At 44.4% G+C, this 26,551-nt stretch overlaps 1 protein-coding gene across 2 annotated transcripts in view; it reads right to left on the reverse strand.

Moving 5' to 3' along the window:
* Positions 1-25,577, reverse strand: part of EYA3 (EYA transcriptional coactivator and phosphatase 3) — an 87,074-nt gene extending 61,497 nt beyond the window's left edge. For both annotated transcript variants that reach the window (XM_044287905.1, XM_044287904.1), the window contains exon 1: positions 25,451-25,577. The gene's annotated coding sequence lies outside the window, so the exon portion shown is untranslated. The remainder of the gene's footprint in view (positions 1-25,450) is intronic.
* Positions 25,578-26,551: the final 974 nt, after the last annotated feature.

Raw genomic sequence — 26,551 nt, forward strand, 5'->3', positions numbered from 1 at the left:
TGTTACCTCCGGGTCGGATAAGGAGGGAGAGGGTTCCCTGCGTCTTTTAGGTGGAGGCGGGTCCCTGAGAGGAGGGGAAATCTGGGATAAGGAGGTCTTTACTTCATTATGGATCATAGACCTTAATTCATCAAGGAAGGAAGGCTGTTCCTCCGCAATGACACTAGAAATACAGTCCTTGCAGAGTTTCTTGCGGTAATCGTCCGGAAGCCGTTTGAGGCAGGACACGCATTTGGCCTGTTTCCTGACTTTTTTCTGAGCCTCCTTAGGAACCTGGGGAAAATAATCCCAATCAGCCATGAATAAAAAATGCATGAGAAAAAGCCCCAAGCCTGAGAAGTGGAGGAGGAGGAGAAGGCAACCTGGTACAGTGTTTAAAAACAAGTAGCAGAGTAACAAGCGCTTCCCCAAAGGGGACTTACAGTAGGTAGCACAGGAGGGTCTCCAGGGGAGCGGGGTTCAGCCGACATGACCGCACACAGCTCCAGGAATGCCGGTACAGGAGGCATTCAGCGCTTGCTGGCGCCAAAATTTCCTGGATGATGTCACTTCCCTCGTGACGTCGGCCGCCTTCAGAAGCGCTTTGGTGCGCACCCGGCGAACGCCCCAAGGGCTCGGCGGGAGATCGCAGCCGAAAGCAGGCTCACATCTAATAATGGAGCAAGGCCTCCCTCCTTCACCCCTGCCCAGCATTAGTACGCTGACCTCAGGAGGGCAGGGGGAACACCGTTAGGTGCCAAGGAAAAAATCCATCTTCATCTCCCCACAGGGAGACTCTCTCTCTCTGCCCCTGTCCTCTGTAGGGACAGGAAACACTGTTGATGGTGGTGGGAGGGGGGGATTTAAACCCTCTCTCTGTTCCTGCCCCTACAGAGGTCAGGGGTCAATCTCCTCGTAGCCGTCGTGGTCAGGAGGTGGAAAGTAGCCTTATTCCCTTGAGAAGAAAAGGATCGGCCAATTGAAATCAAACTGCTTAATCTACTTCCCCCCCAAAATCTGCCACTAGGGGAAAGTAATTAGCACCTCCTACACAAAATCAGCAGGTTCAACCAACAAAGTCCTCATGCACACGACCGTATGTATCTTGCAGTCTGCAAAACACGGATCCGCAAAATATAGATGCCATTTGCGTTGCATCAGTTTGTTTTTTGTTTTTTTGAGACCCCGTCAACTTCAATAGGTCCGTGGACCAGATTTTGCCAAGAATTGGACACATTCTATCATATGCAGAACGGACAAGTGAGGCTTCAGTGACTGCTTTTCTGACATCTAATTGAAAAAATAACTGCATGTTCATTTGCTCCTACAAAAAAAATAAAAAATTAAATGTACTGATAGGCCATCTTTCAGTAGTTTTTCAAGGGTATCAGAAAATGAAATAAGAAGAAAGTCGGCTAGGTAGATTTACACTAATCTACTTAAGATTTCCTGGTAAAGCACAAGTAATTCTTTTCTAATTATAATGGACATGCTAATTAAATTAATGGTTCCACGGAACAGATTTATTAGAGTCCTATAAACATCGGAGGGAAAAAGCCTGGTTACCTTCAGCCTTGTATTCCAACACAAATCTTTTTCTCTTCAAAGTTTATCAGCCTGCTAAGTAGCGGGTGTATTAGACACCCAGATGCTGCTAGCGATTGTCGGGAGGGAAGCGGCAGATATCTAGTAGAGAACACCTCTGCTATTACATGCAGCAATGTCCTCCGCATCATGGGGAGGAGCGATCACTATGCCATTGTACGTCCCCATGCAGGACAGCAGAGTGCCGGTGGCAGATTGCTATTACACAGCGTGATCTGCCACCGGCAAATCGGAATCTTTCAGCGTGCTGATATACCTGGACTGCCCGAGGAACGCATGTTTGCTCATTCATCAGGTATTTAGAGGCAGTATTAGGCTACATTCACACGTCAGTATTTTTCTATATCCCAAATTGCGGTCCGTTTTTTGCGGATCCGTTGTTCCTGAAAATGTCATCCGTATGTCATCCGTTTTTTGCGGATCCTTTGACTATGTATTGTACCAGGATCCGATTTTGCGGATAATAATAGGACAAGTTTTATATTTTTTCGGACATGCGGAACAGAACAGCACACATTGTGCTGTCCGTTTTTTTTCAGGACCCATTAAAAATGAATGGGTACAGAACTAGTCCTGATCTGTTCCGCAAAAAACGGAACAGATCAGGAAAGAAACAACGGACGTGTGAATGGACCCTTAGGCTGAGTTCACAAGGGCGTGACGGATTTGTTCAGGATGAGTCCGTGTACTGCGGCAAACCCGCGCGAGTAGGTACCCAATTGCAGTCAGTTTTCACTGCGATCGTATTATTTTTTATCGTGCAGGTGCAATGCGTTTTGCACGCGCGCGATAAAAAAATAAAATAAAAAATATATGACTGTGGTACCCAGACCCAGACTTTTTCACTGAAGTTCAGGTTTGGGTTAGGTGGTGTGTAGATGTTATTATTTTCCCTTATAACTATGTTTTAAGGGAAAATAATACAGTGAATAGACTGTCATCTTAGCAACCATGCGTTAAAAATTGCACCGCATCCGCACTTGCTTTATTTTCACGCAGCCCCATTCACTTCTATGGGGCCTGCGTTGCGTGATAAACGCACAATATAAAGCATACTGCGATTTTCACGCAACGCATAAGTGATGCGTGAAAATCACCGCTCATGTGCACAGCCCCATAGAAGTGAATGGGTCCGGATTCAGTGCGGGTGCAATGCGTTCACCTCACGCATCGCACCCACGCAGAAATCTCGCCCGTGTGAACTCAGCCTTAGGCCCCATGCACACGGCCGTTGTTCACAGCCGTGTGCGGGCCGTGGAACCGCGGCCTGGATCCCTCCTGAGAGCAGGAGCGCACGGCGTCACTGGTTGCTATGACGCCGTGCGCCCCCTGCTGCCGGCACAGTACAGTAATACACTGGTACGATCTATACCAGTGTATTACTGTACTGTGCCGGCAGCAGGGAGCGCACGGCGTCATAGCAACCAGTGACGCCGTGCGCTCCTGCTCTCAGGAGGGATCCAGGCCGCGGTTCCACGGCCCGCACACGGCTGTGAACAACGGCCGTGTGCATGGGGCCTTAGACTGATAGATAATCAGTAAGGAGCGTTCATAGGAACGCTCATTACAGATTATCGAGCATAAAATCTTGCAGTCTGATATACCCTTAAATAGAAGTGAATCTCAAATTATCATTAAAAAAAATCTGTAATTCAATTCAAAAATTGAAACTCCCATTATATAGATTAAATAGATCACTGTGTGTACTGAAAGAATTTCTTACAATGATAATTATGGCTTACAGATAATGAAAACTCAATATTGTAGTCTCATGGATGGACATTTATCAAGACTGGCATATCCAAACGCCAGTCTTCATCTCCCTGCACTGGTGTGAGATGTGCCGAATTTATTATTTCTGAGATACTAACTTTTGGGTTTGCATTAGCTGGAAGCTATAATCAACAACATTAAAGTATAACTGTCATATTTTTTTTGAGTATTGGATTGTGGTGATTAATATCACCTTGGTGGCCCTATTTCAACTTTTCACTGTGTATTCAATTACCCCTTAATTCCACAGTTTAGTTCCCTGTACTGCCTACTTTTACCTGTGCTTAAAGGGCTTCTGTCACCCCACTAAAGTCATTTTTTTTTTGGGGGGGGGGGGGGGGGGGCTAGTTAAATTCCTTATACTGCGATATATGAAAAATATAATGGTCTTACTTTCCTTCAGCAGTTTCTTCTAAAAACAAACTTTTATAATATGTAAATTAGGTATCTACCAGCAAGTAGGGCGTCTACTTGCTGGTAGCCGCCGCAAAAAAAAAGCCCCCTCGTCCTGTTGATTGACAGGGCCAGCCGCGATCTCCTCCTCCGGCCGGCCCTGTCAGCATTTAAAAAAATTGCGCGCCTGTGTTCATTCGGCGCAGGCACTCTGAGATGAGGAGGCTCGCCTCCTCAGCACTCCCTCAGTGCGCCTGCGCCGATGACGTCTTCTCTTTCGGTGATGTCATCGGCGCAGGCGCACTGAGGGGGTGCTGAGGAGGTGAGCCTCCATCTCAGAGCGCCTGCGCCGAATGAACACAGGCGCGCAATTTTTGAAATGCTGGCAGGGCCGGCCGGAGGAGGAGATCGCGGCTGGCCCTGTCAATCAACAGGACATATTATAAAAGTTTGTTTTTAGAAGAAACTGCTGAAGGAAAGTAAGTAAGACCATTATATTTTCATTTATCGCAGTATAAGGAATTTAACTAGAAGCCCCCCTCCCCCACACACACTTTAGTGGGGTGACAGAAGCCCTTTAAAATAGGGTTGCTAGGCATGGTCCGTCTATCTCAGTGGTGGCGAATCTATGGCACTGGTGAGAGAGGCGGCACTCAGAGCCCTCTCTGTGGGCACACGCACCCTGGAAAAAGTCTATGGTGTACCAATATGCCATTCATCAGCGCAGGGCGCACTATGAACGGCACAGGCAGTGCACTGAATGTAGACAGGCTATTATAGCTAAATGATAAAGTACATGGAAGATATACTATATTGAACTGTAGTATTCAGGTTAAATTGCCGCGTTGGCACTTTGTGATAAATTTGTGGGATTTTGGATTACACTTTTGGCACTCGGTCTGTAAAAGGTTCACCATCACTGGTCTATCTGTTGATAGACTGAGCACACAGTGTGCAGGCTCACATTACTGACAGCCAGGGACTGTAAGTAAATTATTAATGCCAGGTCCTCCCCAGCAGCTGATAACAGTGCCTGGGCTGTGTGTACTTCTCCCTGTCCCTGCGCTTGGCAGACGCTCCCTCACTCAGCAGAGCTGGAGAAGTAGAGTTGAAGCAGCACAGACCAGGGAAGGGAGTTCTGCCATCTGTTCAGTGTATAAATGATAGCAACATGTGGTAAGAGGACCCCTTTGTGCTGCAGGAGATGAACCCTTTAGGGGGGAGGGCTCTGGTTACTTACACTTTTGGGGGGCTATTGCTTCTGGCTAGTGAGGGCAGGCGGGATTAGCCTCAGGGTGAGGGCAGTGGCGGCCATCTTAACTGAATAGTGAAATTGCAGTTTTATGCAGACTGGTTGCTAATGGCTGAATCTTATTAAATATGGGGTAAGTCAGTCTAATAGTAACTGATTCTACATATATGAAAATTAAAATTAGGGTCTAAATGTGACAGTTATCCTTTAAGAAATAAACACTTGATATAGATCACTCTGTGTGTAATGAACCTATACAAAATATGAGTTTCACTATTTGAATTGAATTACTGAAATAAATTAAAAGGACATCTGTCAGCAGATTTGTACCTATGACAATGGCTGACCTGTTCCATGTGCACTTGGCAGCTGAAGGTGTTGGTTCCATGTTCATACAGGTCCTTCTAAAAAAATTAGCATATTGTGATAAAGTTCATTATTTTCTGTAATGTACTGATAAACATTAGACTTTCATATATTTTAGATTCATTACACACCAACTGAAGTAGTTCAAGCCTTTTATTGTTTTAATATTGATGATTTTGGTATACAGCTCATGAAAACCCAAAATTCCTATCTAAAAAAATTAGCATATCATGAAAAGGTTCTCTAAACGAGCTATTAACCTAATTATCTGAATCAACTAATTAACTCTAAACACCTGCAAAAGATTCCTGAGGCTTTTAAAAACTCCCAGCCTGGTTCATTACTCAAAACCGCAATCATGGGTAAGACTGCCGACCTGACTGCTGTCCAGAAGGCCATCATTGACACCCTCAAGCAAGAGGGTAAGACACAGAAAGAAATTTCTGACCGAATAGGCTGTTCCCAGAGTGCTGTATCAAGGCACCTCAGTGGGAAGTCTGTGGGAAGGAAAAAGTGTGGCAGAAAACGCTGCACAACGAGAAGAGGTGACCAGGCCCTGAGGAAGATTGTGGAGAAGGACCGATTCCAGACCTTGGGGGACCTGCAGAAGCAGTGGACTGAGTCTGGAGTAGAAACCTCCAGAGCCACCGTGTACAGGCGTGTGCAGGAAATGGGCTACAGGTGCCGCATTCCCCAGGTCAAGCCACTTTTGAACCAGAAACAGCGGCAGAAGCGCCTGACCTGGGCTACAGAGAAGCAGCACTGGACTGTTGCATGTCATTCGGAAATCAAAGTGCCAGAGTCTGGAGGAAGACTGGGGAGAGGGAAATGCCAAAATGCCTGAAGTCCAGTGTCAAGTACCCACAGTCAGTGATGGTCTGGGGTGCCATGTCAGCTGCTGGTGTTGGTCCACTGTGTTTTATCAAGGGCAGGGTCAATGCAGCTAACTATCAGGAGATTTTGGAGCACTTCATGCTTCCATCTGCTGAAAAGCTTTATGGAGATGAAGATTTCATTTTTCAGCACGACCTGGCACCTGCTCACAGTGCCAAAACCACTGGTAAATGGTTTACTGACCATGGTATTACTGTGCTCAATTGGCCTGCCAACTTTCCTAACCTGAACCCCATAGAGAATCTGTGGGATATTGGGAAGAGAAAGTTGAGAGACGCAAGACCCAACACCCTGGATGAGCTTAAGGCCGCTATCGAAGCATCCTGGGCCTCCATTACACCTCAGCAGTGCCACAGGCTGATTGCCTCCATGCCACGCCACATTGAAGCAGTCATTTCTGCAAAAGGATTCCCGACCAAGTATTGAGTGCATAACTGAACATAATTATTTGAAGGTTGACTTTTTTTGTATTAAAAACACTTTTCTTTTATTGGTCAGATGAAATATGCTAATATTTTGAGATAGGAAATTTGGGTTTTCATGAGCTGTATGCCAAAATCATCAATATTAAAACAATAAAAGTGCCATGGGTGGCATCGTCAGACAGCATGGTTGCTGCTTTGACTCCTGGGTCCCGCCGCCTACCAGGATATCGCCGCTTTGTCATCGCACCGTGCTGCGCCCTTTTGTCAGAGTAGGTCCCACTCAATAGAGGCTTCCTTGACGTGGTGAGTGGGCTTATGCCTTTTGATCAAAATGTACACTAATGCCTCTTGTACAGCATGCAATACGGGGGGCTGTACACTTTTTAGGTCAAAGCCAAGCACTGTGGATGTGCGACCCAGTTCTTTTTTCTCCCCCATATAATTAAAACAATAAAAGGCTTGAACTACTTCAGTTGTGTGTAATGAATCTAAAATATATGAAAGTCTAATGTTTATCAGTACATTACAGAAAATAATGAACTTTATAACAATATGCTAATTTTTTGAGAAGGACCTGTATGTGTCCGCACTGCTGAGAAAACTTAAAGGGGTTCTGCACTTTGTTTAAACTGATGATCTATCCTCTGGATAGATCAGCAGCATCTGATCGTCAGGGGTCCGACACCCGGGACCCCTGCCGATCAGCTGTTTGAGAAGGCAGCGGCGCTCCAGCAGCGGCGCGGCCTTCTCACTGTTTACAGCTGGCCCGGTGACGTCACGGTTAGTATCAACTGGCCTGGACGGGGCTAAGCTCTGTTCACTTGCCTTCTCAATCAGATGATCGGCGGGGGTCCCAGGTGTCAGATCATCAGCATCTGAACGGCAGGGGTCCATCCAGAGGATAGATCATCAGTTAAAACAAACTGTAGTACCCCTTTAAGGTTTAATATATGCAAATGAGCCCCTAGGTGTAACAGCAACACACCCATTGCTCCAAGAGGCTCATTTACATAAACACTTAATTCTTCTCAGCAATGCGGACACATAGGAACAACCAACACAGATGCCATCAGCTGCCAAGTGCACATGCAACAGGTCAGCCAGTTTCATAGGTACAAGCCTGCTGAAAGATGTCGTTTAAGTTTTCGATGATATTCTAATTTATTGAGATGCACCTATACAATGACTGTAAAAAGGTTGTTTCCTGCACTGGACACATGGAACAAACACCCTTTCAGCTATCATGGATCCATTATGTAACCCCCCCCCCCCCCCCCCCCCCACTTAACTACTATTGGCACCCCAGTCCCATTGCCACAGGAGTAAAAATTGAAAGATTGGGTTGTTCTAAAGAGCAGTTAATTCCAGTGTGGTACCGTAATAGGAAACCACCACTGTAAGTCAGTTCCTTAAAATGTCTTCCCTCCCTCATATTCTACCATCAACTCAGAGTGGTATTATTGTTAATCCAGCAGTTAAGTATGGAAAAAGTCTCAAGGGGTTTGGTAAATGCAAAACTATTTCCAGCAACTCATATAACCAATAAAAAATTATATACTATAATTTAAATCCTTTAAAAGTTGGACACATATACAAAAAGGATGATATTAACACTAAGCACTTCAAAGCATACCAGGGGATGGAGGGGAAACTGTCCCTATTGTCTCTCCCTGGTCTAATACTCAGCCCAGGGACGACCCCTAATGGTGGAAACCTGGGCTGATCTAAACCTCACACAGCCCTGACACGGTGGTCCTAAGAGGGTGGGGCGGTAAATAAATTGGTGCTTAAAAGTGGATAGATACAGAAAAACAAAAAAACGACAGTACCACATATAGCTACCCTAATGATATAGGGCCTATTGGTGAACTGTGTATACCACCCTCGTGCTGCCGATTACAGTCAACGAGGTACACAGTACATCCTTGTTTGTACACATAAATGTAAATAATACCCTGAATCAATGCCACGTAGAATTAAGGCAGTTCTGAAGGCAAAAGGGGGTCCAACACCGTATTAGTATGGTGTTCCTAATAATCCTTTAGGTGAGTGTATATAGAAAATCTAATGTGGTCTTATAGGACCAAAAATCCCTTTAGGGGGTCCCTAACTAATATTTAAAATACTTATCTTTATTTCTTCCACTAAAGACTTACAAACAGAAAAGAAACCTATTTAAAATTGTCAGTGTCCAATAAGGTGGTAATAGGCTATTTTTTATAAACCCTAATCAATCTTAGTAGGCACAAATAAATGAATAAATACAAGACTATCGGGTGCATTGTTTGGGTCACATTCCAGTCCGTCCTTTTAAAGGTTTATTGTATGCTTTATTCTGTGGGGTAATTGTTGACCGGTCAATAGTAGCAACCTTTATATTTAGGTTGTTTATATGGTCTGTTTAGGAGTAAATTGTGGCACATTCTCTGTGTGTTACAATGTATCCATGCGTACGAACACCACCTATAGCCCACTTCCCCTGACGAAGCCACGTATGTGGCGAAACATGTCGGGAGGGGTGTATTAGTGTAGTGTGCAGGGCCGGCACCCCGTCCCCTACTTCATCTCCTTCGCTTCTTCTGTTCCGGCCAGATTACGAGTATGAGTTTGTCAGTCACTTCGGGCAAAGGGAGCAGCACACAGTACATTTAGACTGCTTTTCAGAAAAGTTTGTCCTGGGATTCGAACTCACGACCTCTACACATCAGAGGCAAGGCATTAGCCCTCACAGCCATGAAAGCTATCTAGCTAGTTACTTAAAAATAAAAATAAAAAAAAATAAGACTTCTACTGTAGGCAACTTTGATACCTAGTGTACATCCATACACATGACAGCTGCCCCAGTACACTGTGTATGGATGTAGCAGAGCTAGGTGTGTTGGGGCAGCTGTCCTGTGTATGATTGTACACTAGGTATTATATATAAGTCTTATATAAGTAGAAGTCATATATATATATTTTTTTTTAAGCAACTATCTAGATACCTTTCATGGCTGTGAGGGTAAATGCCTTGCCTCTGATGTGTAGAGGTTGTGAGTTCGAATACTAGGACAAACTTTTCTGAAAGTGTTTTTTTTTTGTTTTACTCTCACAGCTATGAAAGCTGTCTAGCTAGTTACTTTAAAAAAAAATATATAAGACTTCTACTGTAGGTAACTTTAATACCTAGTGTACAGCAATACACATGACAGCTGCCCCAACACACCCAGCTCTGCTACATCCATACACAGTGTACTGGGGCAGCTGTCATGTGTATGGATGTACACTAAGTCTTTTTTTTTATTTTTAAGTAACTAACTACACAGTTTTTATAGCTGTGAGGGTAAATGCCTTGTCTCTGATGTGTAGAGGTCCTGAGTTCGAATCCCAGGACAAACTTTTCTGAAAGTGTTTTTCTTTTTTTTTTTTTAATACCGGGGGAGGGGGACTATTGGCGCCATGATACTGACAATTGGCGCCATGATACTGGCACATGGAGGGGGGAGGAGAGAGGCACTTGATACTGGCACATTAGGGGGCAGGGGGAGAGGATGGCACTATGATATTAGCACATGGTGGATGAGCACCCATGGCAACCGCACTCTGACAACCTGCACTAGGGTGTCAGAGGCTGCAGGACAGTGACTGGCAGCAGGGTGGCACACACTTGTGTACAGGGGTCAGGGCACACCTGCTGCTTGACTAGGGGCCATAGATTCTAACTGGCACAGGGTGCCCAGCAGTGGCACATGGAGCCTAATAGGTGGCACAGACTGTCTAAAAGGCTATGAATGGTACAGGGTGCAGGACAGTGCCAGACTGGCAGAGGGCACAAGGCAGCATACCGTTTTATGTTGCCCTGGTGGCACAGGATTTCAGACAGTGGCTTAATGGCACCTGGCAGTGAATAGGAGGCACTGCTCGTGTTTGGTGTGCCAACCTGCTGAACAGCGCAGAGTGATTGGCATCACTGGGATGGTACTAGGTGGCAGACAATGGCTGGATATTATATATACATGACAATAGTCAGACTGGCACAGGGTACACGACCATAGTTAAATGTTACATGCAATAGGTGGCTGAAAAAGGGGCGGGTAAAGGGGTGTGGTCAATGGGTGGAGTCAAAGGGGCGTCAAAATTAGCTTTTGCCTAGGGTGGCAAAAATCCTTGCACCAGCCCTGGTAGTGTGCATTTTTTTTAAACAGGGTCAGTGAGTGGCTAAGGGAACATTGTAAGGGGCACAGCAAGTCACAGTAGATAGAGAGTGAGTGATTGTACCGTGCAAAATTTAACTAGAGAGAGATAGCACAATTCTAGATCTAGTTTGCAGTTAAACAGGAGTTAAAAGTATACCGCGCTATAGTGGCACATCCAATATGAAGTTGAGCAGACAGCTCATGTATCCTTGAATGGAACCCTTCAATAGGGACTATATGAGGCAGATACAGGCGGTGTTCGTACGCATGGATACATTGTAACACACGGAGAATGTGCCACAATTTACTCCTAAACAGACCATATAAACAACCTAAATATAAAGGTTGCTACTATTGACCGGTCAACAATTACCCCACAGAATAAAGCATACAATAAACCTTTAAAAGGACGGACTGGAATGTGACCCAAACAATGCACCCGATAGGCACAAATAAATTAATAAATACAAGACTACCAAGATTGATTAGCGTTTATAAAAAATAGCCTATTACCACCTTATTGGACCCTTACAATTTGAAATAGGTTTCTTTTCTGTTTGTAAGTCTTTAGTGGAAGAAATAAAGATAAGTATTTTAAATATTAGTTAGGGACCCCTAAAGGGATTTTTGGTCCTATAAGACCACATTAGATTTTCAAGGAATATCCCTAGGGTCTCTAAAAGGGACTTGTATAATAACCCTTTATATATACACACACACACACACTCACCACTTTCAAATTTCCCACCCAGAGTCATCAAGACACGACCGCGTCCGCTTCCTGATTCCGTCACTTCCGGTCTATGCATATGACCACTTTCGGCCGGTGAAACCAAGAGCAGCGCTCAGCTCCGAGCGCGCTGTTCCGGTCACACGCTTCCGGTCGATGGAACGCAGTCAAATAGTCGAACCAGGAGGGTTTGTACTTTTTCTCATTAATGTGGAGAAAGCATAGAACATTGGGCATAGTCATAGCGAATACCTTATTCACATGTACAGACCAGCCTCCCAGACACAAATATAGTCTATAGGTGCCTAATACATACATGCATTAGTAAAGATGACTAATATAGATGATTGGCATGGTGGAAAGAATGCTAAGATATACTTGTAAGATGAAGTAATATATGAAACCAAGGTCTCATATCACCCATAACACCCTATGAATTATGTAGAGGGTGTAATTATTATCAACTGAAAAGGTAATAATCATTTATAATAATATTCAATTTTCGGATGCTTCCTGCCAGTTACAGGATATTAAAATTACACCGGGCCTGGCAATATCAGACAGAGAGAAGAAGGAGGAAGGAAAAGGGCACAAGTTGTTCATATCGTCACAGTCAGAGAAAACAGGAGAATGTCAATCTCTCATTTATCCTGAGGGGGGACTGGGACCGGAACCGATGGATCCATTCACATTCCTTCTGGAGGATCTTCCTATCCCAGTTGCCCCCCCCTCCCCGGGGGGATGGTGGTACCAACTCGAGAACTCAGAATCTTAGGCATTTCGGGTCCCCCCCATGACATTCATTAACATGTGATGTGACATTCTTTTTCACCATGTCATTAAGGTGTTCGCAGACCCTCCTCCTGAGTTCTCTCACTGTTTTGCCTATTTAGTCCATAGGACACGTACATTGACAGATGTAGATTGCCCCTTTGCTTCTACAGTTTACAAAATCCCTGACCTGAAAAATCTGTTTGGTTACAGAACACGTAATAGTCTTGGCAGTTGAAACGAACCACATCTGAAGACACCTAGGAGACCTCATCTGACAAGTATATCTTCGTATTCTTTCCACCATGCCAATCATCTATATTAGTAATCTTTACTAATACATGTATGTATGTATGGATTGGGCACCTAGACTATATTTGTGTCTGGTCTGCACATTTGAATAAGGTATTCGATATGGCTATGGCTATGCCCCATTAATGTCCTATGCTTTCTCCACATTAATAAGAACAAGTACAAACCATCCTGGTTCGACTATTTGACTGCGTTCCATCGACCAGAAGCATGTGACCGGAACAGCGCGATCGGCCCTGAGAACTGCTCTCTGTTTCACCGGCCGGAAGTGGTCATATCCAAAGACCGGAAGTGACAGAATCAGGTAGCGGACACGTCTTGATGACTCTGGGTGGGAAATTTGAAAGTGGCGAGTGTGTGTATATAAAGGGGGCACCTGGCGCAAACCTGTATGGGCCTATGAAGGAAATGGGGTGACCGAACCCTGAGACAGAGAATTAACTGTAAGTAGGGATACCTATCCCCCTCTAGTCCTCCCTATCTTGAGTGTGACTGGTGATTAGGAATGTTTATCCTCTACAGTCTAGGTAATTTATCTTGTTTGAGGCAATTCAAGAAACTACTGGACCCTTGATGCTGGTTCTGAGACTGTGAGTTCTACCTTTTAACTGTGGACACTGGTGGAGGCTATGCATTGGTCATGTTTGGTTCTATACCATTTGTACTTTTCCTCCACAGATACCTACATGGGATTCCAGCTAAATTGGCTAACGACCTTGACATGTGCTTTACCTAGTCAGTCTGATTGTAATCTTTCCCCCTGCTATCAATGAATGGTCCCCTTACTATCTTTTTGGACATCTATTGAATATAGGATATAATAACGTCACATAGATATCCGGCGTCCACAGTGTATTGACCTCCTGATGATCCCACAGAGGGGGGGGGGGGGGGGACGCGTCAGGGTATTATTTACATTTATGTGTACAAACAAGGATGTACTGTGTACCTCGTTGACTGTAATCAGCAGCACGAGGGTGGTATACACAGTTCACCAATAGGCCCTATATCATTAGGGTAGCTATATGTGGTACTGTTGTTTTTTTGTTCTTCTGTATCCGTCCACCTTTAAGCACCAATTTATTTACCTCCCAACCCTCTTAGGACCACCGTGTCAGGGCTATGTGTGGTTTAGATCAGCCCAGGTTCGAGGACAGGGAGTCCCCACCATTAAGGGTCGTCCCTGGGCTGAGTATTAGACCAAGGAGAGACAATAGAGACAGTTTCGCCTCCATCCCCTGGTATGAAACATAGAAACATAGAAACATAGAATGTGTCGGCAGATAAGAACCATTTGGCCCATCTAGTCTGCCCAATATATCTGAATCCTATGAATAGCCCCGGCCCTATCTTATATGAAGGATGGCCTTATGCCTATCCCATGCATGCTTAAACTCCTTCACTGTATTTGCAGCTACCACTTCTGCAGGAAGGCTATTCCATGCATCCACTACCCTCTCAGTAAAGTAATACTTCCTTATATTACTTTTAAACCTTTGCCCCTCTAATTTAAAACTGTGTCCTCTTGTGGTAGTTTTTCTTCTTTTAAATATGCTCTCCTCCTTTACCGAGTTGATTCCCTTTATGTATTTAAAAGTTTCTATCATATCCCCTCGGTCTCTTCTTTCTTCCAAGCTATACATATTAAGGTCTTTTAACCTTTCCTGGTAAGTTCAATGCAATCCATGTACTAGTTTAGTAGCTCTTCTCTGAACTCTCTCTAGAGTATCTATATCCTTCTGGAGATATGGCCTCCAGTACTGCGCACAATACTCCAAGTGAGGTCTCACTAGTGATCTGTACAGCGGCATAAGCACTTCACTCTTTCTACTGCTTATACCTCTCCCTATACATCCAAGCATTCTGCTTGCATTTCGTGCTGCTTTATTACATTGTCTTCCCACCTTTAAGTCTTCTGAAATAATTACTCCTAAATCCCTTTCCTCAGATACTGAGGTCAGGACTGTGTCGAATATTCTATATTCTGCCCTTGGGTTTTTACGCCCCAGGTGCATTATCTTGCACTTATCCACATTAAATTTCAGTTGCCAGAGTTCTGACCATTCTTCTAGTTTTCCTAAGTCCTTTTCCATTTGGCGTTTCCCTCCAGGAACATCAACCCTGTTACATATCTTTGTGTCATCAGCAAAAAGACAAACCTTACCATCGAGGCCTTTTGCAATGTCACTTATGAAGATATTAAACAAAATTGGTCCCAGTACAGATCCCTGTGGAATCCCACTGGTAACATGACCTTGTTTTGAATGTTCTCCATTGACTACAACCCTCTGTTGTCTGTCACTCAGCCACTGCCTAATCCACTCAACAATATGGGAGCCCATGCTCAATGACTGCAGTGCTTTGAAGTGCTTAGTGTGGCAATATATCTGAGTGGACCCTTAGTTAATATCGTCCTTTTTGTATACGTGTCCAACTTTTAAAGGATTTAAATTAAAGTATATAATTTTTAATGGCTTAGATGAGTTGCTGGAAGTTATTTTGGTATTATTGTTAAGTGTAAGCAATTAGGAACTACCGCAACTACCACGCAAATTTACAGAGCAGCATCGCCAAGGTGCAAGGGCATAAAAGTCGCCAGTGCTCTGCTGACTCAATAACCGCAGTTACAGACCTTCGTTGGCATTAACATCAGCACAAAAACTGTGTGCCGCTGCTTCGTGGCAGGAGTTTCCATGGCTGAACAGATGCAGGCAAGCCTTACATCACTAAGTACCAAGCATCAGATGGAGAACAGGAGAAGTGTAATGCACGCCACCACTGGACGCTGGAGCGGTGGTAACGTGTTCTATGGAGTAACGTATCACAGTTCTCTTGCAGTCAGATGGATAAGTCTGGGTTTGATGGAGGCCTATACCTGGTTGCACAGTGACAGCCTCCAAACATCTTTTTGAAACATATGTGAGCTTCTTCCACATTTCCACAGCAGTTCTCTCAAGATGTTGAATGTTTACAGGGTTCCTTTTCCCCTAAAAGAAAATTATTTGTTCTCTTCATAGATTTTCAGCTGGATTGAGATCAAGACTCTTTGCTGACCAGTTTTAACCCTTAACCCCTTAATGACGCAGTGGTTTTTTTTTTGGCTTTTTTTCTCCCAGCCTGCCTGGAGCCATAACTTTTATTTTTCCGTTCAAATAGTCGTATGAGAGACAAGTTGTACTTTCTATTAGCACCATCTGATATTCCATACAATGGAGTGGAGAACTGAAAAAAAAAAAAATCAAAATGGGGTGTACTTGGGAAAAAAAAATGCAATTCAATCACAGTTTTAGTTTATCTGTCCTTTTCATCAACATCATTTTGGCCTGTGTATGACTTTTCCATCACTTTTTATTCTAGCTTTTACTGGGGAGGTTAAGCGATTAAATAAAACATTGCAGCCTAAGGCTCCATTCAGACATCCGCAAATGGGTCACCATCCGTTCCGCAATATCGGGAACGGGTGCGGACCCATTCATTCTCAATGGGGCAGAACGGGATGCGGAGAGCAAAAAAATAGAACATGTCCTATTCTTGTCCGAATAGGCAGTTCTATGGGGGATGCAAGCCGGGTGTATCGCGGATCCGCAATCCACCATGGACGTGTGAATGAACCCTTAGGAAGATTCAGTGTGCTCCTATCAGCCCGACCACAGGTAGGCACTTTATTATGGCAGGTCTCAAACCCTTCAGAAGACCCAAAGTTGCCATTAGGCCTCATGCACACGACCGTATGGCTTTTTCAGTATTTTGTGGGCCGCAAAAAACGGATTCTTAAAAAATACGGATGAAATCTGTGTGCATTCCGTTTATTGCGGGAATCGAACAGCTGGTCCCTGATAGAACAGTGCTATCCTTGTCCATTATAGGACATGTTCCATTTTTGAATGCAACGGAAAAACGGAAATGGCATACGGAGTACCTTCCTTTTTTTTGCAGATCTGTTAAAATGAATGGTTCCACATACGGTTTGTATACGGAACGCAAAAAAGAAACCGTTCGTGTGCAAGAGGCCTTAGGCTATGCGGTCCGTTTTTTTTTAAATAATAAAAAATAAATAAATAATTGCCAGCAAAGGTGTACATCGCCTTTAACAGCAGCATAATATAATAAATGTATATTAAATCTATATTTATACAGTTATAGTATATATACAGCCTGCAAAAAAAAGTAAGTTCACATCTCTATAGAGATCATCTGGCACAGATGGCAGCTGTCGGTCAGATCAGACAATAGGGATCAAGTGATGATCTGGTGAGCCTTGGCAGTCTGTACTCTGCCTGAACAGATTGCTGGAAACGTGAACATAGCCGTACCAAATGTACAGCATACAGCAGACTCAAAGTTAGGAGCCCGCTGTAGGTAAAAATGAAAATGTAAATGTGCTAAACCTACAGAGATGTTTTGGTTAATACATGTATCCAGGCGTACCTTCTCGCTGTCATCTAGATGTAAAGTACAGGATTAATATCCCAAATTTTGGACTGTACTGGAGTTTACCTTTCAAGTTAATTAACTTCACTTATCAGTAAGTTTTCCATCAGAAAGCCTGTTATCTCAAGGCAGTACAATTATATGAGCAGGCTATAGCTCAGCTCCATTTATCTAGCCAATTTAATACCTGGCCTATTTCACCTAATTCCTTTCATTAAGCGCTAACCAGGTGTGGCTCTATGCCCATCTGCCAAGGACAGCACTGGTCAATTTGTAACATAGCGACCAAATTAACCCTGAAGTAGCCCATGCAAATCTTAGTCACCCCACTAAAGTCATTTTTTGGGGGGGGGACTAGTTAAATTCCTTATACTGAGATATATGAAAATATAATGCTCCTACTTACTTTCGTTCAGCAGTTTTTTTCTAAAAACAAACTTTTATAATATGTAAATTAGGTCTCTACCAGCAAGTAGGCCGTCTACTTGCTGGTAGTCGCCGCAAAAAACCGCCCCTCGTCCTGTTAATTGACAGGGCCAGCGGCGATCTCCTCCTCCGGCCGCCCCGTCAGCATTTCAAAAATCACACGCTTGTGTTCATTCGGCGCAGGCGCTCTTAGATGAGGAGGCTCGCCTCCTCAGCACTCCCTCAGTGCGCCTGCGCCGATGACGTCTTCTTTTTGAAATTCTGACAGGGCCGGCCGAGGCGCATTCACTTCAATGGGGCTGCAAAAGATGAGGACAGCACTCCATGTGCTGTCCACATCCGTTGCTCCGTTCTGTGGTTCGAAAAAAATAAATATAATATAATATTATATTATATATATATATAAGATATTTATTTATATCAATGGCTGTCCGTGACGTTCTGCAAATTGCGGAACGCACATGGATGCCATACGTGTTTTGCGGACCGCAAAACACACAACGATCGTGTGCAATGAGGCCTTAGAGTGATAGAACAAACATTTTATTAACCACTTCACATCCGGGCCATTTACCCCCTTCCTGACAGAGCTTAATTTTACAAATCTGACATCTCACTTTATGTGGTAATAACTTTGGAACGCTTTTACTTATCCAAACCATTCTGAGATGGTTTTCTTGTGACACATTGTACTTCACGACAGTGGTAAATTTGAGTCTATATATTTCACCTTTATTTTTTAAAATAATCCAAAATTTACCAAAAATTTAGAAAAATTCTCACATTTTCAAAATTTCAATTTCTCTGCTTTTAAAACAGAAAGGGATACCTCAAAATATTTTTTTGTTAACATTCACCATATGTCTACTTTATGTTGGCATCATGTTGAAAATGTCATTTTTAATTTTTTTTTAGGACGTTAGAAGGCTTAGAATTTTAGAAGCAATTCTTAAAATTTTAAAGAAAATTTCCAAAACCCACTTTTTAAAGGACCAGTTCAGGGCTGAAGTCACTTTGTGGGGCTTACATAGTAGAAAACTCACCATAAATGACCCCATTGTAGAAACTACACCCCTTAAGTTACTCAAAACAGATTTTACCAACTTTGTTGACCCTTTAGGTGTTCCACAAGAATTAAAGGAAAATGGAGATGAAATTTCTAAATTTCACTTTTTTGCCAGATTTTCCATTTTAATCCATTTTTTTCTTTAACACATCAAGGGTTAACAGCCAAAACCAAACTCAATATTTTTTACCCTGATTCTTCGGTTTACAGAAACATCCCACATGTGGTCGTAAATTGACGTAAGGGCAGACAGCAGGGCGCAGAAGAAAAGGAGCGCAGTATGGTTTTCTGGAAGGCAGATTTTGCTGAACTGGTTTTTAGATGCCAAGTCCCCCCTGAGGCACCCCTACAGTAGAAACTCCCAAAAAGTGACCCCATTTTGGAAAGTAGGGGATAAGGTGCCAGTTGTATTGGTACTATTTGGGGGTACATAATATAGAGCAATTCAAAATCATGTTTTTTGTGAGGCAAGGTAACAAAAAAAAAAGCTGTTTTGGCACTGTTTATTTTTTACAACATTCATCTGACATGGTAGATCGTGTGCTATTTTTATAGAGCAGGTTGTTATGGAAGCAATTATATCAAATATTTCTACTTTCTTTGCTTCAGTTTTACATAATAAAGAATTTTTGAAAAAAATAATGTTTGTGTCTCCATTTTCTGAACGCCATATATTTTTTATTTTTCTGCCGATCGTCTTGTGCAGGGGCTTGTTTTTTGCAGGAAGAGTTGAAGTTTTTATTGGTACCATTTTTGAGTACATATGATTTTTTGATCATTAATTATTACACTTTGAGGGGTAAGGTGACCAAAAAAATTGGTTGTTTTGGAACAGTTTTTATTTATTTTTAGTGTTCCCCTGAGGGGTTAGGTCATGTGACATTTTTGTAGAGCAGATCGTTACTGACGTGGCAATACCCAATATGTATACTTTCTTGTTTATTTAAGTTTTACACAATAATCTGTCACTGGAGGGGGAGTCCTTAGCTGCAGAAGTACTGTGGCGGCTTTTTATCCAACCGCTAACCGACTCTCTGACCTCTTCACAGATCATCTACTTAATGCTGCCCATTAAAGATGGAGCTTCCTTCTCCATTAACTTGCTGATACACCCTTGCCTTGACATAGGAGTTTTGCCCAGGCAGAAGGTAGTTTTTGTTTTTTACACACAGAAAATCCTGTTTCTTTTGCTCTGGAGGCCTTCCTGGAAGACTACACCTAAGCACAAAACATGACCCCATGAGCACTGTTACAAACAAATTCATGCTGGGGTATAACCCCTCTTACCCCACCCCACCCCGGTACCGATGTATCATTGGTGGTTTCAACGTGCTGAGCCTGCTACATGTCTCACAGCAAACCAAGCCAGAATATAGGAAAAACTGCCAACCTACTCCACTTGGCATAGCAGTGAGGTGGCTGGACTTCTCTCCTTGGCGTGCACAAGCCGGCTCCCTCCCCTTCCGGTCCACAGCTTCAGCCTCCACCAACCGCCGCAACCCGGAAGTAACGGAATCCGGCAGGCTGGCCGAACATGTGAACAAGGCAGCAGAGGTTCGCAGGAGCCCAGAAAGGCCAAAACCTCCCCAAGACCTGGGAAGGAGAACTAAAGGGGTAGGGAGAGAGAAGGGAGGCCAGACTTCTGCAGCAACTCCTAAAGGAGTCTTATTCCGCACGAGGTAAGGGTACTTTCCCACTTGCGTTGCTGGATTCCGGCAGGTAGTTTCGTCGCCGGAACTGCCTGCCGGATCCGGCAATCTGTATGCAAACGGAAACCATTTGTAGATGGATCCGGATCAGTCTCACAAATGCATTGCAATACCGGATCAGTCTCTCTGGTGTCATCCGGAAAAATGGATCATATATATATATATATTTGCAATGGAAAAAAAATGCAGGATTCAGCAAGAGTTCAGGATTTTGGGCTGAGGTTTTTTCTCCGTCCAAATACCGTAAATGGACTGAACTGATGCATCCTGAACGGATTGCTCTCCATTCAGAATGCATTAGGATAAAACTGATCAGTTTTTTTCAGGTATTGAGTCCCTAGAACGGAACTCAATACCGGAAAACTTTGATCAAGTGTGAAAGTACCCTAACCCTCCTCACACTATAACAATAGCCGGGGGCCCCGCAGCTCTATCTTAGTCTTATTCCAGCTGATCCGAATCCTTGTTGCCCCTTAGGACAGGAAACAGAACTGGAGGTAGAGGGGGTGATCCCCGTTTTAAAAAAGGCAGTTCTGGTTACTGTCCTGAGGAGGGGGTCTCTCCAGGGGTGCTTTCATAGGCGAAAGAGAAAAATAAAGAAATTGCTGCAGCAGTCTACATGCCACTGGTGTTGCCCCATACATTTATTTTGTTCGGACCTTCGCCTGGTGGCAGAAGCCCAGGGCCCATGATGACCTGTACAAAATATACTTGCATTTCCCTACTCTACTGGGACAAGCATACAGACGCGACTGCATGTAAACGCACCTGTTACCTCACCCATCTATATCGGGAAAGCTCAGTTTGTTCCTTAACTGCCTTTAACACCGGTTCATGTAAAAGGACCATTTAAAGTGCTGACCACACAGCCCGATACACAGTAAAAGGATATTACTACGACATGCTGTCCCCCATATCAGCGTGGTACCAATAAGCAAGGTTTGGTGCCACGTGAAGGATGCAATCATATGACAAATGAGTGTTTTATTAGCCAGATGATTGGCAATAGCTTTAGACAGGTCAATAATCACAAACAAGTATTCAAATGAACGTTCGTTCAGGATAATTGGCCCAATGCCCAGGCTGCATAAAAGAGCCCTTCTGTATCCATATATATGTAAGGCTGCAGTGCTTTCAAATTAGCGTTTTTTTGCGGATCCATGATGGATCTGCAAAAACGCTTCTGTTACAGTAATAGAACCGCATGCATCCTTCATGAATGGATCCGGTTGTATTATGTCTTCTATAGCCGTGATGGATCAATCTTGAACACCACTGAAAGTCAATGGAGGATGGATCAGTTTTCTATTGTGTCAGAGAAAACAGATCCGTCTCCATTGACTTACATTGTGTGTCAGGACGGATCCATCTTGCTCCGCACCACATCGTGGACTGAAAAACGCTGCTTGCAGGGGATGCAACCAAATGGAATGGAATGTATTTTGGTGCATTCCGTTTCGTCCAGTTTTGCACTCATTGACAATGACTGTGGACAAAACTGAAGCGTTTTCATCCGTTATCGAGATCCTATGACAGATCTCAATAGCGGAATTGAAAACACTAGTGTGATAGTAGCCTAAAACAATGGTATCAGTCCCGATTGTTCACTAAGGTCTTTTGTGCAGTTTGTGACAGGTTCTGTATCGGTTACAGTGCGATGGTATGTGACTGGCTAACGCACCTCATCCTAGGTTAAATCCACCCCACACACATCGTCAGGATTTCAGGACCACTAGCACTGAGGTCATAGGCAAGGGATGTCAATAGGCAAGGAGTAGACATGTTTAAAGGCAGATTCCGTGACTCTACAAGCCTTTTGCACCACCCTAATGACTCCAGCTATCAGATTTAGGACTGCCCAATGCAGGACTTGCACTCTGTTATAGAGCGATTCTGCGTTCTGGACTGCAGGAGCGCACATTATACTGGTTTATAATGCTGTGTGCCTCTGCTTGACTGTTACAGAATCAGTGACAGCTTTACATCACTATGATTCTGTAGAACGAAGGTCTCACAGAGGCACATAGCATCATAAATCATGATAATGCCGTGCACTCCTGCAAGTCCAGAACTCAAAATCACACTCAAATACGGAGCACGATTACCACAAAGGGCTCACTCGTGTGAAACAGCCCTTACATACACTACGATGGGATTAAGGGTCCATTCACACGTACGTAACGTGTTTTGCGGATTCGCAAAACACAGACACTGCAATGTTTATTTTGCGGACCGCACATCGTCGGCACTAATAGAATATGCCTATTCTTGTCCTCAATTGCACACAAGAATAGGACATGTTCTATTTTTTTCGGGAATGGAATTGCGGACCCGGAAGTGCGGGTCCGCAATTCCGTATCCGGGCAATAGAAATGAATGGGTCCGCAATTGCCGTTCCGCATAATGCGGAACGAAATTCTGGACGTGTGAATGGACCCCAATTGTATCTTTCTGAACAAAGGTAAATTAAAAGAAAGCTGGTCATACACATTAGGGTCCATTCACACGTCCGCAAAATAGGTCCGCATTCGTTCTGCAATTTTGCGGAACAGGTGCGGACCCATTCGCACTTCCGATAACGCAAAAAAATAGAACATGTCCTATTCTTGTCCACAATTGCGGACAAGAAAAGGCATTTTCTATGAGAGTTCCGGCGATGTGCGGGCCGCAAAATGCGGAACGAACACACATTGCCGCTGTTCATGTTTTGCGGATCTGCAAAACACAGTTGGACGTGTGAATGAACCCTAAGGGGGATGTCTGGGAGAGAAAGGTTGAGCATTCTGGATTTCTACATGCACGGGGAGATATGCAGCTCGCAAGATGTGTCCGCCAGTGTCTCTCTCCTTTCTCAGTCACAACAGATGCATGCATGTGTACAAGGGGGAAATTGGGAGAGATTGCTGTCAGCTGGCATCTCATGTGTATGGCACATAGGGATGAGTGAATCGACTTCGGAAGTCGATTCGCATAAAACTTTGAATAATGTATGAAGCGGGAGCAAAGTTGGAACCGAACCAGAGTCTGTGAAAAGGTTTTAACAGTAGAAATTAATTTTGGAAGTTATTACCCAAAGTCTCGCGGGACTTCGTGAAGTAATAACTTCGGCTCATCTGAGCCAATACAAAGTTTTATGCGAATCGACTTCAGATGTTTCAGGATACTTTCACACTAGCGTTTTTTTCTTTTCCGGCACTGAGTTCTGTCAAAAGGGCTCAATGCCGGAAAAGAACTGATCAGGGATATCACCATGCATTCTGAATGGAGAGTAATCCGTTCAGGATGCATCAGGATGTCTTCAGTTCAGACTGATCAGGCAAAAGATAAAACCGCAGCATGCTACGGTTTTTATCTCATGCGAAAAAAAAAACTGAAGACTTGCCTGAATGCCGATCCATACCTCGGTCGCACCGGACATGACGTGAGGTGGTGTGCCGCACAACGAAGGGTTAGGGAAATTTCACAGCAGAGTGGGTAGGGAAAAATTATGGGCCAGTGCGTAGGCGTGGTGATCGGATGGATGTTCTCAGCTTGACACCGGCCACACTGCACATGCGCCGGGAGCCTCACCAGCGGTTAGGGAAGGGAAAAATTACGTACGGGCCAATGCTTTTTCCCTACACTAACTGCTGGTGAGGCTCCCAGCGCATGCACAGTGTCGGCCGGTGTCCAGCTGAGAACAAACCATCCGATCACCGTGCCTGCGCACTAGCCCATAAATTTTCCCTACCCTAACCGCCGGCTAGGCTCCCGGCGCATGCGCACTCTGCTGTGAAATTTCCATAATCCGTCGTTGTGTGCCTGCACGGCACACCTCCTCACGTCATGTCTGGTGCGACCGGAAGTGACGAGGGTAGGGAAATCTCACGAGGTAGGGAAGTATAACGTTACACCGGATCCGGCAGTCAAAATACCGGAATGCCGGATCCGTTCTTCTGGTCTGCGCATGTGCAGAGGAAAAAAATATTAATTAAATGCCGGATCCGTTTTGCCGGATGACACAGGAAAGACAGATCCGGCATTTCAATGCATTAGTAAGACTGATCAGGATCCTGATCAGTCTTACAGATGCCATCAGTTGGCATACGTTCAGCTCCGGCGATGGAACTGCTTGCCAGATCACTCTGCCGCGAGTGTGAAAGTACACTCATCCGAAATCGATTCACTCATCCCTAATCGCCGATCAAAAGGGTCACTGACTCCATAACAATGTTGATATCTCAGACAAAACCACTGATCAGTGGGGGTCTGAGTGCCAAGACCCCCAGAGATTGCTAGATCAAGGAGATCCGCTCACATAACACAAGGGGAAGAAGCAAGACATTAGAAAGCCCATGGGCAGGTCTAGATTCTGTCCCCTGCAGTGAAGGCAATGAGTGTGCCAAGATGTGAGCTTCTCTCTCTCCTCCTTCTAGTGATCAGAGGGGGTCTCAGCAATCAGATCCCCACCAATCAAAACCTTTGATATGTCTATATGACATATCAAGTTTCATGAAAACACATGGAACCGTTAAAACGGTTGCAAAAACGTTGTACTGTCCCATCCAGTCTGATTAATACCTAAATAAAACCCTACAGCTAGCTACACCTTCGCAGCCATGTATAACGTTACACCAGATCTCGAGTCATTAGAAATGTTGTACAGCTATCAAACAGACCTATGCGTCTCCATGGTGACAGACAACAAATGTAGTCTGATCCTGCAGGCACACTCCCATCATCAGGTATCTCCTGTATACATCAGGTAGGATAGCAATGCGTGGAGGATCAGATGGCACAGCACCATTCCCAGACAGCCATGAGTGCTGCTGACCCAGCCTACAGGTATATGGATCGTTTACAGGATCAGAACTGCAGTGGGGCAGGTAGTGCAGGTGTAAACCCTCCCCAGTGACCGATCACTGAGACCCCAATTCAGTCCAATACCCTCATCTCCAGCCTGGTCACCGGGACCGGACTAAAGAGCACCGTGAGGGACCAGCCCAACAAAGAAAGCCGCCATTACTGAGCAGTCTGCAGAGCTACGGGACCGTGGTTCTCCCAGGCCCAAACTAGTGTGTCCAGAGGAGGCGGGGCCCAGCCCCATAAACACAAGCACATGCGGCCACACAGCAGCCATTTGCTTCCATTCCACCCACTTTACCTGCTCTGTGGAGAAAAGAAGGGATGACCAGAGTTCCGGTCACCGGAAGAACGGCAAAAATTAACTCTCCACCTTCCCTCAGGTAACAACCGTGCAGGTACTTCCGCCAGGAGCGGGAAGCGCCTACTAGCCGCGTGATGACGTCAGCGAGCGTGATGTCGTACCCAATCAGAGAAGAGAACGCCTTCCTCTCAGGCCCTGGTTGGTACTGCTGGGATATTGCTCACTGAGTGATGTAGTAGGCGGGAAAGTGAATGTTAGGGGTTGTAATGGCATAAATACAGAGACATGAGAGAAAACACGAGTGTACATCAGTTTCCTTGATTCCCCATAGATTTAGTTGGGTGCTGCAGACCAGCTTCTTGCCGCTAGGGGGAGGTTGGTCTGTGACTGCATATATGTTTATACAGGCGTTCTCACCGCCAGAGATAGACTGACAAGATGAATGAGCAAGTGGATCTATTTTAGTCTTTGTGATGTTTCCTTCAAATCATCCAGGGGATGTGGATTGTTAGCGGACACTTTGTTATATATTTACCCACAGATAAAAATCGCATGTGGACAAGTCTGGGGAACCACTTGCCCACAGTTCGCTCTCCCGTAAACAGTTCATGAATCTGTGCCAGTGAGGTGTGGCATCATGTTGTCCCATCTTGTTGGAGAAAGCAGGACCTTTTTTTTTTTTTTTTGTGTTAGGCTACTTTCACACTAGCGTTTTTCTCTTCCGGCATTGAGTTCCGTCAAAAGGGCTCAATGCCAGAAAAGAACTGATCAGTTTTATCCCCATGCATTATGAATGGAGAGCAATCTGTTCAGGATGTCTTCAGTTCAGTCATTTTGACTGATCAGGCAAAAGAGAAAACCGTAGCATGCTACGGTTTTATCTCCGGCAAAAAAAAAAAAAGGGGGAAAACTTGCCTAAATGCCAAATGGATTTTTTTTCCATAGGAATGTATTAGTGCCGGATCCGGCATTCAAAATACCGTAATGCCAGATCCGTCTGCGCAGACCAGAAAAAAGGTGAAAAAAAATAAGTGACGGATCCGTTTTGCCGGATGACAACGGAATGATGGATCCGGCATTTCAATGCATTTTTTGGAC

This window comes from Bufo gargarizans, chromosome 3 (genome assembly GCF_014858855.1).
Source record: "Bufo gargarizans isolate SCDJY-AF-19 chromosome 3, ASM1485885v1, whole genome shotgun sequence".
NCBI lineage: Eukaryota > Metazoa > Chordata > Amphibia > Anura > Bufonidae > Bufo > Bufo gargarizans.